This window comes from Scophthalmus maximus, chromosome 4 (assembly GCF_022379125.1).
Source record: "Scophthalmus maximus strain ysfricsl-2021 chromosome 4, ASM2237912v1, whole genome shotgun sequence".
Classification (NCBI taxonomy): domain Eukaryota; kingdom Metazoa; phylum Chordata; class Actinopteri; order Pleuronectiformes; family Scophthalmidae; genus Scophthalmus; species Scophthalmus maximus.
This window is the reverse complement of record NC_061518.1, coordinates 3442627-3455945: the sequence shown is the minus strand read 5'-3', so window position 1 is coordinate 3455945 and position 13319 is coordinate 3442627. Positions and strand designations below refer to the sequence as shown.

The window sequence follows — 13319 nt, the reverse complement described above, 5'->3', positions numbered from 1 at the left end:
GGAGGCGTACGCTCTAGTACTCTGGTTAGCTTTGATATTTACATTATTCTGAAAATATTTCGACCCTCTGAGAGTTTGACTTTGGGACCTGCTCCGTTTTTTGGGGGAAACAAAAAGGAAGTGGACCATCGATCATGGGGGAACTCAGCATGTCATGGAGGATAGGGGACAGTGTACTGTACGGATCAGAGCCATAGTGTAGAGATTACAGGCGTATAAAAAAAAAAAAAGAACGACTGCAGAATATTCTCAACCCATCTGGACTGGAGCAGAAGAATCACGACTGATACCGTAATACAGACTAATGCAGGAATAAGTATCGGATGTGTACATTGGAGAAAGGGGGGATCTGATCCTCGGTGTGAATCTGTCACGTTTTAAGACGAAACACACACTTTAAACACTCCTGGTCTGGAGTCAGAGGTAAATCAAAGTGAACTGAGGTTCAGTGTTTGACACAATACAAAATAGACGATGTCTTCTTGCTGACCCATTCCCTCCACAGCCGCGTTCCTTAATAGGCCGCTTTTCCCCCCTCAATTTCTTCTTCGCTTCTGACTTGTACAGAAAAGAAGATTCAAACGCCCCCAATAACCAAAGGAGGACAGTACTTTCCAGGGAATAAACGTTATTAATCCAACGGTTAACAACCGAGAAGGCATTACCGTCTTGGGATGAAGCTCTGGAGCACTGGGTTTCCAGCTGTGCATATAGCTGCACTGAAAATTGTCTCTTGCTGTAAAATAATTGGAAATCCATATCTATAATTACATAGGGAATTTGACTTACTACTCACCAGGACAACCACATAGGGATGTTTCTGTTGTCAAAATTTAGCAAAGCACACGTTTTGGAATGCCAAGCAACAACTTCAGATATGAGGAGGTATGGAATTGTTGTTTTTGAACGCAAATTAGATGTTCCATCGTTCCAAGTTAAGCTTGTGGTGGCAATGAGATGCTCACCGTCAGTTCTTTGCAATTGAATTTCACGGCGCCAGAAACTTCCCGAGACCTTGTGCGGGTCGTCCTGCAAGCTGAAAGGCTTTGCTCGTCTCTTGCGTTTAGCTGCCGCAGAAATAACCACAGCACACGGCGACAGAAGTGTCATGGTCCACTGCTAGTGCTGTCACATTCTCACCCCATCAGAATATAAAGGGTGGATTCGGGTTGTCCGTCCCATCGTCTTTTCCTATCTACCTTTCCTTGACCTCAGTGGAAAACGTCATGAGGTCAAGGAAAGGAAAAGTACAGGAAAGAAGTCATCGGACTTAGGAAAAGCCGACAGCGAATGCTCAGAGGATCCGACTCGACTTTCACTAAACTCCGTCATCACGCGACGCCGGACGTTATTGACGTGCGTCCGCCGTCTACAAAATTCGAATTTCCCGAAGATGGACTAGAAAAAAACGCGGCCGCTCCATCAGCATGTTACAGTGTGTTTTGCCACCGTGTGACATCCGATGTAAATGATTCCTATTCAGTGGTAACTTACATGATGATGTGCATCACTTCTGGGTCTTATTTGGAGAGGGGCGTCCGTTTTTCTCCTTTCCTTTCACATTGGTTCAGTGGACCCTATGCTAAAGGAGATAGGAAAGGAAGCATTGAAGCTCCTTGACTATGCATTTAGAGAATCCGAACAGCTCTCTTCACGGCTGCCGATCAAATACTTCCGGGTCACTTCAAGATTTCGGAAACTTCCTAGTTTGTGGTCGAAGAGCTCCGCAGCATGATAAGATGCACAACTTTGACATGTTACTACCTCGTGATTTGAATCATGTCTTTTTTTTGTTGTTGTTGATTAGGCGAAGGTGAGTCTGTTTAGCTCCATTTTGGTCTCCACCGACCTAAAGATGGAGACAATATTTCCATGTCTTGTTCTTCGGCAGCTAGAAGTTCCTCTTTCTTCACGAACCTGGTTTATTAAGAACTATTTGTCAATGTGTTGCAAACCAACACATTTACATTTGAGTCAGTGGGAGAATTTTTTTTTTTAATATTTATATTATTTGTGGAGCTTAAAACCAGTCTTGACAGCAAGGAGACGTACATTATAGTCACAACTATTGCAGTGGTTACAAAGCTGTTTACAAAAATGTTTTCCTCAGGCTTCATCAACTGAAGTTTCCTATTTGACAGTTTGGCCAAATGCAGCGAGCGAGGTTCAAGAAACTTCCCCTCAATACTCCCAGTGCAAGCTGGATTTATTGGGATCAAAAGAGCCGAGCGGAGGCCTCGACAACGGATGCACTTGTACAACAGACACAGTATAAAGAACATCGATTCTGCCATTATCACTGTCATTATTTGATGTCCTGGGTAGTCGCGGTTCGACAGACTGACAGATGCAATTTCACTGTTCATCCTAATCTTTTTTTCTCTCTTTTCTTTTTTTTTCTAAAGAAGGGAACATCACGCATCAAATAGCACAATCATAGAAATGCTCCCGAGGCTCTGACTAAAATTTGGTACATTCAGTGTCAGTAACAGCATGCACTTACTGTATCGTTTCAGACTCCGACTGCACATGGCTGGCACTGTGCCGTAGTTAAATGTTGCAAAAGGACAACAATAATACTATAATATCACTTTTGCAGTGCATTTGCAGTATCCGGGAGTGTTTTGTAGAAATCTGACAACAGAGTGACAGCCTGGTATACCTCTGCCAGAACGCCGCAAGGCCGGAAGAGGTAAAGAAGCTGCTGGGGTGTTTTGGTACGACGCCTGTACTAGGCCCCAGCGTGGTCACGGTGACAGAAGGGAACTGACTGATGCGTCACATGACCTTCATGAGTCACTGGCCCCGGCAACATTTGTTTTCTCGGCTTGAAAAAGGACCACTTGCAGCCATGGCACACATTTGTGGTTTCCATCACGTTCCATCATGGGGGGGGTGGGGGGGGGGTTGCTATGCATGTGCATGTGTGTGAGTGTGAGTGGGTGGAGGGGGGATGGAGGTGCTTCTGGTGGTATTGCCAATGCCCTGCATGCGAACCTGTCTCCCTCCGGCCACCTTCTGCTCTCTAATTGCAGCATGTCCACAGCCTGACTGAGTGAACATGCCATTTTCTTTCTTCTTCTTCTTCTTCTTCTTCTTCTTCTTCCACGTTTCCTCCCTAAAAATCATTATCTAATCGTAAATTGTCTTTCAAATTGTGCCGAGAGATGAATGTTGTCTGATTGCCACTTTGGGCTCTGCACTGCGTTTTGCCTCTAGGGATCAAAGTGTGTATACGCGTGTGTGTGTGTGTGTGTGTGCAGTGTATCTTTTCCGTTGTTCTCCCCAGGCACAACCTGCCACGTCGACTTAACGGATCAATCCACACCTAGCAGGTGCACCAGATGGGTATCACTTCGACTTTAAAATCCGAGGCCAGTCTCTCTACCGCAGTCGGTTTGTGTGTGTGTGTGTGTGTGTGTGTGCGACAGGCTGAAAAACGGAGCAATAAATAAATTATAAATAAATAATGCAACCTTGACGCAGTATGAACCGATTCAGAAATAACGAAGGGGGGTGACTCACGCACACAGAGAGAGAGAGAGAGAGAAGGGGGAACTGGCCTGGAAACGCGTCTTGATGTTCTCCGCCTCCCATTTCAGGAGACAATTATCTTTTGCCAGACCAAATGTGGCAGTGCTCCGCGGTGCCAACATTGAACTTAGAAGTTTCGCTTCCCACAAACGTACTTTAATATTAAATTAACTCTGCATGAAACGCTTGCATCCCGAATGTGTGTAACTCTTAAATCTCTGCTTCCCAACAGCCCGTGTATTCTAACACTATAAATAACTATTGTACAACTGATGTTATACCATTATGTTTGCCGCCTACTTGCATGGACTCCTGCTGAGTAAATGAAGCCTGACTTTATTTTGAGCTTTGATTTAGAACCTCAAACACAAAACAGAGGCTGTCAGAGACTGTCAGTCATTTCAGCAAATTCCCCAAAACAACATGATCTCTATTAACGTTCAAGTGACGATGCCATCTAGCAGAAATAAGTATGACGTGCGAAGATAGTGTTGCTATTATATTATATTATATTATATTATATTATATTATATCCAACAAGTCCACTTGGGAAGAGGTTGGACTGATTAAATGGGTCAAAAAAATCTGTTGTTTTCTTGTTAGCATGACCACAATTGTTCGCTAACTTTAAAGCTACAGTGTGTAATATTTAGAAGAACTTATTCACAGAAATTGAATATATTGGCCACAACTATGTGTTCATATATGTCCAATCACAATGTTTTTTCATCAATTGTGAATGAGTTAAATGTAGTTACATGAGGTGGACCCGACCACCGTGCGAGCGGCCATGTTTGCTACGTCGTGTTGAATACGGTTGTTGCACAAAACGTTTCCAGAATACGTTGCGTATAATAAAATAATACACTGGTGCTTTAACCAAATGTTAACATCTTGTAGGCCAGTAGTAACCTCCTATTTTAAAAGTATGAATGACTTCCTGTCGGCCATAAGAGCACGAGCGGTGCATCTACTCGGATGTTATGCAAGGCACATCTTGCCCCGCTGACACGACGCAGTGAGCCGGATGTCCCTGCCAGAGCCGGGGGCGGCATGTGCCTCGACTCGACTGTGCCCTCCTGACATCGCCCATCACTCTCTTTGTGGCTGGAGACCTCTTCTGCCCTCCCCCCACTTTCGCTCCGACAGGGTGGAGTTTTAAAGGATGCGTTCTCCCCTGGGGACGACTCACACTGCTGGGCCAGAAATGCCTCCGGTGAGCCTGTGAAGAACCTTCAGCCTTCAGGTTTGGTGTCAGCCAAACCCTTTTTTTCACTGTGGAGTGGAGCCGTAATACATAAATTCTAATATTGTACCTTTTGTAAAATGAGAGCCATACAGAATCATTTAATTGCTTATAATTTCTTCTTGATTTCTCATTTCTCACTTCTTTTCTACACTTCAGCGACACCGTCCTTCCTTTCCTCCATCTGTATTGGTTTTCTTACCGAATTCCTATTGACATATCGTCACGCATTTTCCTGACTTTCTTCTCTCTCCTTGTTCTTTTCTTTTTTTGCTGCTATTCTTTTTTTTCCCCCTTTTTTCTTCCTGTCTTTTCCGAACCGTGGATCGCAGAGCTCACGCTGTGCTGAGCAGCAGTGCAATTCGAGGGGGAAATAAAAATAGCCTGGCATGTCAGCAGGGGTTTATGATGGCCCTCTCTTCCTCGGAGAACTCGCGTTAAGTCCTACCCACATTTCACACAATAGACAAAACCTGCAATGCTGGTTCAGGCCGACAACTTGAGCCTTACACCAGACCAAGCCAACCATTCGGCTCATTAAGAAAGCGGACATTTCTCTTGCTCTGTGTGTCTTTCTGTTCTCTTGGTTTAACTTGTTAATTTAGTATGCAGGCTTAGTGTACGTCACGCTTGGACAATCGTCTTCATGGTACGACATCAAGACATTCCTATCACCGCCGATCATGTGACCATTAATCCACGAGTTTGATTATTATCTCTAAGCGAGCTCGCCAATCGCTGCATTCCATCGTGTAGATTCGTCAGCGATGCCGTCGATGGAAATTATTACAAAGATAATTTGGTTATTGGCATCTTTTTTTTTTTTGTCAGGGAATCCTGCCTGTGCCTGATTTTGTTGAGACCTCGCCCAGTTTCTTTCTCCTTGTGTCTCATTGTGCCACGTTGAGCCGGAGTCCAAGAGGAGGAGGAGGATGTCAGGGAGAGAGAGGAGAGCAAGGAGCAGGAGGGCACAGATTACTCTTCCCCCCCATTACACACAACGGATGCCATAGAGTATTAGGGCCAGTCATAAGAAGAAGAAAAAATGAGGGGGAAGATTGTTTTTATTTTTTCCAACATTTCGAGAATAAAGTGAATATAGTCGAAATGTGGAAAATAAAGTTTACAATTGTGACCCAGAAGCACTTTTCAGCAGCACCAAACAACCGGATGTTGATGTTTTATTAGCCAGTTTGCTAAGCTAACGCTAGCTGCTAACCAAGTTGTAAAGTTGCGATATTATAATTGACAGGCTGAAACAAGACGGTCACCTCTCATTTTTTTCTTCTGCTGCCTGGCCCTAATACTCTTCCGCACATGGAGGATTGATTACTGCAGTGGAGTATACATTATTGCATTGCCGCATGTTGATTCCCTCATTACACTTGGCTTCAGTGTTTTGTAAGGGGTTAATATACATATTCAGGGGAGCGCGAAGATGGGTGATGTGTGATTGATTGCGGTTGGCCCCAGATCTTTGCCCAAAGGCCAAAGTCGATGACATTGTCCCAGTCCAGCTCTGCACGTTTGCTTTAATTAAACTGGGGAAGATCGACATATGATTTCAGAGGGAGTGCAGTGTTTCGTCAGCCGTCAGCTGGGGGGGGTTGCTAGTTCAACAGCCCGCTTACTGTCATTGTTGCATCAAGACCATAATCTTACAGAAGTGGTTGCATCTAATTAGGGCTGCAACTAACACTTTTCTCGGTTGATCGATTGGTTGTTTGGTCCATAAAATGTCATAAGAATGTTTTTAACAAAATGTTTCCCAAAACCCAAAGATGATGTTTTGTTTTTTCCACACACCAAATATATTTAGTGTACTCATAAAAACAACTTTGATTATTGATTATCAAAATAGTTGGCGATTAACTAAGTTGTCGATCACTCATCGATTAAATCGATTGACTGTTAAAGTTCTACATCAAATTCAGCAGGTCAATCCAAAATATTTTCTCTTTGGTCGGACTGCCGTCTCATTGATGGAGCTGATAAGTACGAAACGGAATAAAGAAAGGTGCTGTGGGGTCTTTTCTGAATAAGGCCTTAGTTATATATCCATATTTGTATAAGTAATTAGTTATATTTAAAAAAAAGAGCAGCTGAGGGATGAGCACTCTGGCGCTGCTTTGATTAGGATTTGTTTGTTGAAACATCACCATAGACAATTAAATTTGTAACCCGGGGGCTGATGAGATTATCATTTTGTGTTGTTTTAGGTCGTTGTCACTCAAAATTCACACGGAGGAAGTTCTCTTGGCTCGCATTGGCTGTAAGTTGCTGCTTGACAACCTCGAACCTTGAGAGTCAGTCCTTTACAGAGACGGCAGGTCTACAAGCAATATCAAAAATAAACGAAATAAAAAGTCAAGAAATCTGATTTGTGTGGCAAGCTTTAAAAAACAATCCTCATGGTCTCTTCATGAATATCATTTGCTACAAATCAATGACCGAAATTCCGTGTTGACTGTTCACGAGACACTCCACCGACACAGTTTGTCATTTTCCCGCCTGCTACGTGGTGATTCTCTGAATCTTAAGAATCGATCAAACTTTGAAAGCAAATACTTTCCCCACTCGCTGCCGGTTTAGCTCTGCTCCGTGTGACTGACAGTGCGACAGGATGACGCGCCTCCGCTTGTCCACGCACATCAGTCATGTAATTATGGTGCCCAGACGACGGGAGGGAGGGAGGGAAGGAGGGAAGGAGGGGAGCAGGCGCCGAGTGGTGACTCGTTTAGAGACAAGATGCTAATATGTTTAATATTTATAGTATAACGTATTGTGTGCCACATCTTAAAATGCTATTTGTGTTGCAGCATTGCGACCAGGGTACCTTGGCCAAACATTCTAGGTACAGCATGTACTCGTGCGACGCGGTCAAAAATGTTTACATCCTTATTGGCCGAGCAATTCAGGATTAGCTATTACTTTTGAGTCATCTTTACTGTGCTAGATCCAGATTTCTGCTCTTTGGCTTGACTGTATTCTCAACATACTTCCAGTGACACATTTTACGATGAGCGCTATGGCAGAAATGTCCAGTGGGAAGCGGCGCAGGGTTGTGATAATGTAGGATAAGATCAGTCACTCGCTTTGTGGAGCAGAGGAATCTTTTGTTTGGTGTTTCTTGGGCCTTTTTATTTCACGCGAGCCAATTTATGGTCAAGACATCGACTTTCTTCTCCGATACACGAATTTTATTACAACCCAGAGGATTGAGATTTTAGTTTTGGAGACGGGAGATCATTTTTCTGTTGCGACTGCTTTGGGCAGAACATGTGGTCACTTAAGGTACAAAAATCTAAAAATATATGTATATACATATATATATATCAAAATCTACCCCCAGAATGCAATAGCATAAATTACCTGGCCTTGCTAGAGACAAAAGACATGTCTCTAGTCAAAACAGCCGACAACTGCATGTGGTCATTGACCGTATATCAGGGATCGTCCCGAAACCCCCAAATTCAGCACCACGGACAGCAGCCATGACAAAATTAAATACAAGTATAACCTATTTTCAAAAAACGGGACTATTGAGACCCACTCCCTATTGTCTCGTTCATGCATCTAGTTTCAGGTGTCTCGTGTTCAATCACATTTCATTTGCCACACCGCACTCAACAACGTAAGCAGAACCAGCACTTTATCCATGTAGTCACAACGATAACAGTTTTGCAATAGAACACAAGCGCTGGATGGATCGTGCTCACTGAGCAACACAACTCTATCACCTTCACAAGGGATTGTTGTCACGCGTCTCCGCCGTCGACGCGGACATCATTCAACAGCCATCAGATTAACGCTGCGACCGCCCCGGTGAGTCTTTTATACCAACATATGGGCGGACGGATAGGTCAAGTGTAATTTCAGGGCGAGCGTTTGCCGTCATCATCGCAGGGGAAACAGGCGCCCGGTAAAGTGGCCGTCGTTGCTAACTCTTTTTTTCACCTAAGTTCCTCTCCGGCGGTTCATTTCTGCTCAGGGGGACGAACTGAACGAGGTGCCCGGTGTTGTTTTCATCATGCAGTGTTTCTAAAACAGAAATGGCTCCTCAGATGAGTTCAGATTGCACCTCCACAGTTTTTTTTTATTATTATCTTTTGGAATTCAACTGTCCCGTCAAATGGATAACCTCGACTCTCAGATTAGACGCTGCCACCGCGCCGCCACTGCTTCTCTCGTCCGGTCCAACCGCAGCCGCGGCTAACACTCCCCCGGCCTGCTAACGAGCGCCCCCGTCACTCCTTCCTCGTAAACCCCCCTAAAGCCCCCCCCCCCCCCGCCCATTAGTGGTGACCCCGCCAACAGAGCTCGCAGTGTTTTTGAGGGACAGGAGGGAAGAAGGCCAGGGCCTCCCAGACCAAAGCCCGGATTAGTTACTAATCCTTGGAGGTATTTCTCTCTCTCTCTCTTTCCCCTGCTCCCCCCCCCCCCCCCCCCCCCGCCCTTGCTTTTCAGGAATCTGCTCGGCTCATGACTTTAAATTTTTCAAGGGAAGGGAGTGGAACAGAGAGACGTGGGAGTCTGCAGAGGAGGAGGACGAACTGGTTGATGGAAAAACCGTTAGAGAGGCAGAGAAGAATGTACGGCGGGGAGGGAAGAAAAAATATCTCTTTTTCTCTTCCCCCTCGCAAATTCACTGACCGTTGCTTCTGTTAGCGACTCATTTCAGCGCCCTGACATTTTCACAAAGTCACCGGCACTGTGCGCTTTCATGCAAATGTGCGAAGAGGGAGTCTAGTTCAAACTGGGAATTTTTTTTTTTTAAAAGTGAATCTTTTGAACTCGGCGCCCGCGCGTCGGAGCGGTCCTGAACTAACCGGGGCTTCAGTTACAATCAGCGATTCATCCCCTAATTCCGTATTCCCAGTCATCTACACTGCCCCGTATTTCTCATGTTTCAATAGCACTTCTTCATCACAGGAAATGATTTAACGGCGCGCATGCGTCAAGGAGAACAATTTGTTCAATAATTGAAACATCCTTCACGAGTTGCGTTGGGTGTATCTGCACGGGAGCGGGTCGGAGCGTTGACTTCACGTAAAAGAAAATAAAAAAAATACCCACAATCCTTTGATCTTTAATTTAGCTTCCTGACACCGACACTGTGAATCTACCGCCCTACGCCAGCGCGACACTAAAAACCCCTTTCTTCTACCGCCTTCACACGAGCCGCGAGATGGCATTTGGGCGACGGCAAGATAGCGGCGATCGCCGTCGCGTGACCGTCCCGCTAATTACGGCGCGGCGTAGTTAGCGCCGTCGCAGATATTCAACGGTGGGCAAGTTGAGCAGCCTGCGTTTGAAGAAGAAAAAGGAAAGATGATCACGCTCTGGGAAGGACCGTGCGGGTGAATGAGTGCTTCCAATAAGTGTGTTTTTGTTTGATCTGATTTGTTGTATCTGATATAAAACAAAAAAGGGGGCAGATTATTTGAAAGGAGACAACGTGTTTGCGCTCGGCTCAACCGCACGCACGCACATTTGGCGAAAAAAAAGAAGACTTTAGTCACGCGGCTGTTATTTATTTGTTTGTAGGGCCTCTTCTCTTTTTGCCCCGTCCTCTGTTTCCCCACTAGAGCAGATGGGATTATACTGAGCAGAGGCAGTAGAATTAGTGTTGGATCGCTGCGTCGCATATGCTCCCCAAGGAGAGATGGTCTTGAAGGAGGAAATGTGTGTGTGTGTGTGTGTGTGTGTGTGTGTGTGTGAGAGAGAGCAGATGGTTCAGTTACTCAATGTTCAAACATCCCTGGGCAGCGGCGGGGTGTGCACATTGTTGACTCTTCGCTTGTAATAACCGTGGTCACAATTCTTTTCATTTTTTCCCCACATTTCACGCTCCAGCGGCGTGGATGCTGCTACGACGGGCTGCGGCGCGACGCCGGGATCCGAGGCGACGGATGCAGATCGGGGCGAGGGCGATCGTTCAACCTCGGGCCACGCGGAAAGATTGGATTTTTTCTCTTCCACGGCAAGTACGACCCCGAAAACTATGCAAGTGGCCTCTCGTGCACTGGCAAGGTTTATCGGAAGAGAAGAAAAACAGGGAGCAGGGACGCATCTTCTAAACTACCATATGGCAACGTCCAAACCAATGTCTGGCCCCGGGAGAGGGACACAAATTCCTCACGCCGAGTTCACACGAGATGATTTATGAGCCTGAGGAATTGTGGAGCTCGCAGACAAATAACCCGGAATCGGAGGGAAATCTGCGTGAAGTCCTGTAGTGTGAACTGTGCCGCGACCCGTTGGGGAGGAACTCTGGTGTCACCTCTGGCGTCTGTTGTTCGCGACTTCACATACTTTGTAGACACTCGTTGATGGATTTCTCCAGATCGTGTAGTGTGTGTGTGTGTGTGTGTGTGTGTGTGACCCTCCCGTCGCCGATGGGTCGCGGATGTGTGAACAGCACAGCGAGCGAAGGCCTCGCGGTTACGAGACATCAAGTCGTGTAGAGTCAACGGTACAGCGATCTCACCGCTCTGTCCGAGCTGTAATACGAAATGTCCCATTCCGGTAAAAGGTCAAGTTGCACTTTTTAAATTACAGGGGCAAGCAAAAAAAAAAGATATCTTCAGAATGAATGTAGTTTCCTGCAATCAATGGCCATAAACTGAGACCTGATCCTCATACGTCACAAGGAAAGACAAACACAATGTGTTTAAGCTCACGCAAGAGTACTTGCCGTCCTTCCCTGAATTTACGGAACACACCAATTAAACATTCACACCGAACACCTTGGATTTAATTAACAGGCCGAAACCTCCTGTTTGGCAGCGAATAACCTCGAAGCGAGCACTTTCACTGGCTGCAGCTCAGACCTGGACGACTCTCGAAACCGTTACTCTTCACTGAACGGCTTCAGCTCGGCCGTATTTTCTTTTTAAGTTTTTTTTTTTAAAGGACGTCTGCTGCGAACGGCTCTCTCGAGGTCGTCCCACAGTATCTCCATCGGGATGAAGTCCCAAAGCTGGTCTTTCTGCACTCGCCATGTCTCCATCTACATGTCAGGCCAATTTGAAGTTCACTTTTTAAAGGTTGCAACAACAACAACAACAACAACAACAACTAAAAAAGGCAAATTCTGTGCGTTTCCATCAAATGGTTGAGAGCCAACGGACTAGACCGGCTTCTTCATAAGATGGCGGTGCAGGCAACGTACGCCCACCGTAGCATGGCTGAAATACAACAGAAGACGAGGTAGAGGTTGCATAACCGAAAATGAAACAAGCGAGTTGTCACAGAACGTTCAAGTCAGTACGTGTTGGCAATTAGGGGCTGCAACCAACGATTCTTTATTTTCATTATCGATCAATCCGTCGATTCTTTTCTCGATTAATCGATTAGTCGTTTGGTCCATTAAATGTCACGAAACGGTGAAAAACGTAGATCGTGTTTCCCCAAACCCGAAGATGATGATTTGTTTTGTCCACGCGCCAAAGATATTCAGTTTACTGTCACAGAGGAGCAAAGAAAACAGAAAAGATTCTCATTCGAGAAGTTGCAATCAGAGAATTTTGACCTTATTTTTTCATTAAAATTTTTAACTTGAAACGATTAATCGATTATCAATATAGTTGGCGATTAATTTAGTAATCGATTACTAATCAATTTACCGCTGCAGCCCTGTCGGGGACGCGTGACTCTGTCGGGAGACGAAGACAAAGAAACGCTGTTCTGATGCACGAAGTGGCCGCGACGGCGATACGACGACGGGTCTTTTCACGCGACCGGAGCTCGGAGGGAAACAGCTGATCGGTCACGTGAGTTGCGTGTTCCGCTACGTCAGAACTTACGTCGCTTCCATCTCGCATTTTGCACATTAACTCTTCTCCTCAAAAAGGCAAGAACCACCACTATCAATTTTTTTTGTTGATGTGCGAATTAGGCTAGAGGAAGTTTTTTGGGGCTAATTTTGTTGTCTCCAGCAACTTCTTTCTAATGCAATATTTAAAAAATATTGTCGTGCTGCATCATGCAGCTCCTGAGCGTCACTCTGTCCAGACAACTGATAAGATAATAAATGTGGGAATTTGTTTTTGTCCCCATCGAAGATGTGAAGTTGTTCAGGCCCGGAGGAAAACAAAAGCCCCCCCCCCAAAATCACGACGCTGCCTGTACTTCACCGCTGAGATGATGTTTTCATTTTGGTAAACATAAATTTTTTCTTTTTTTTTACACACAGCTGCCTTTTCTTCCCAAACTCCTTCAGCCTTTTGTTTCATCAGCCCACAAAACTTTTCCCCCCAGTAGCGTCGTGGCGCCCTTCGGGTGGAGAGCATCAGGCGCCCCGCGGGATTTCCTGACATTTCGCTCCATGCAACCATGTACCAAGATTTTGGGCACGATAGATTGGATGAACAAAGATGTTACCCTGCGGCTCCCGTGATCCCTTGAAGCCTGGGTTGTCTGTTATCGACTTCACCGAGCGATTCGCAGAGCGCCCCGCGTTGTGCCTTTGCGGTAGTCATAGCTCGGCGCGCCCGCTTCTAAAAAAAGGAAAGAAGAGGAGCCACAGTAATAAATC

At 45.5% G+C, this 13319-nt stretch overlaps 1 long non-coding RNA gene across 3 annotated transcripts in view; it reads right to left on the bottom strand.

Annotated features, from left to right (window-relative positions):
• The window catches only part of LOC118302301, a 104037-nt gene that overhangs the window by 42238 nt on the left and 48480 nt on the right, over positions 1–13319 (bottom strand). Inside the window, exon 2 of one of the 3 annotated variants that reach the window (XR_007030616.1) lies at positions 13166–13281. The exons of the other annotated variants lie outside the window; for them this stretch is intronic. This is a non-coding gene — a long non-coding RNA (uncharacterized LOC118302301). The remainder of the gene's footprint in view (positions 1–13165; positions 13282–13319) is intronic. 3 annotated transcript variants of the gene reach the window in all.